This window comes from Octodon degus, unplaced genomic scaffold (genome assembly GCF_000260255.1).
Source record: "Octodon degus isolate 3935 unplaced genomic scaffold, OctDeg1.0 scaffold00216, whole genome shotgun sequence".
NCBI lineage: Eukaryota > Metazoa > Chordata > Mammalia > Rodentia > Octodontidae > Octodon > Octodon degus.
The window spans coordinates 3,755,693-3,756,876 of NW_004524792.1; the positions used below are offsets into that span (position 1 = coordinate 3,755,693).

General features: G+C 45.1%; 1 protein-coding gene across 4 annotated transcripts in view; it reads left to right on the forward strand.

Annotated features, from left to right (window-relative positions):
* Window positions 1-1,184, forward strand: part of Nek3 (NIMA related kinase 3) — a 42,076-nt gene that overhangs the window by 24,121 nt on the left and 16,771 nt on the right. The window lies entirely within an intron of this gene.

Genomic DNA, 1,184 nt, shown 5'->3' on the forward strand with positions numbered 1-1,184 from the left:
GGGGATTGAACCTCGGTCCCTGTGCTTTGCCAAGCTTGTTCTAAGTAGGTGCTTTAGACCACTGAGCCATCTCACCAGCCTTTTTTTTTTTTTTTTTTTTTGCAGAACCAGGAGATTGAACTCAGGCCCTTGCACTTGCCAGGGAAGCGCTTATTCCACTGAGCCATCTCCCCGGCCCCTCTATTCATTTTTACAGCTCAATATTATTCCATTGTGTCTTTATGCCGTGTTTTGATTATCTTGGATTGTTAGTACCTTTGGGTTATCACCAGTGATGCTGGTATGAACATGGATGAACAAGTTTCTGATTTTCCTCTGTGCTTCCTGACAAAATAGGAGAAAATATCTTAATACCTTGCCTTTATATTGCATTTTTTTCTAAATATTTTCAGAAATAATGTAACAAAATGAGGTTAAAGGACTTATCCTGCCTGCATAGCAGTGTATTACACAGAACTACAGTCATACCGCTGATCTCCACTAGGTCTGTTTTTTTTTGAGACCAAGTCTCACTGTGCAGTTCAGGTTGGCTTTGAGTTTTCACTTTGTAGCCCAGGCTGGTCTTGAGCTGGCAACAATCCTCCTGCCTCAGCCTCCTTAGAGCTGGGATTATAGGCATGCACCACCATACCTTGCTCTATTAGGTCTTAACATTGCATACATATATAGTCTTCTCTGGGCAAGGATTGCAGCTTAGGTATACCAAGCTTTTTGACTGATGGGCTCAAGAGCACTTCAAACTCCAGAGAGCTGGCTGAAAAATCCTTCAGCACCACCAGCGGAGAGTAGCTCAAACCAAAGGCAGGCACTGCCAGTGACAGGTTATCTTCTTTGAATATAAATGCCTTAGAATGCTGGCTGCACAATGAGAATGACTTTCAAATGCTGAGGCTTAGGCCCACTTTTTTTTTTTTGTATTTTACAGAAGGGTCTACAGGGTGTTCAGGGTCTCACTACTAGACCGGACTTGTAGCGATCCACTTTTGTAGCAATCCACTCGTTTACAGCCTCCCAAGAGTTGGGATTACAGGCGTGCACCATCACACCTAGTCTGAATCGCAGTCTCAGGGTACCCTGGGGGTGGGTCAGGCACAGCAGACCCTGGGGACGGAACCCCTGACCCCTGTGCCTGCTTGCAGGCACTTTAATCTGCTGAGCCATTTGGCCATAGGCCCACTTTTTTT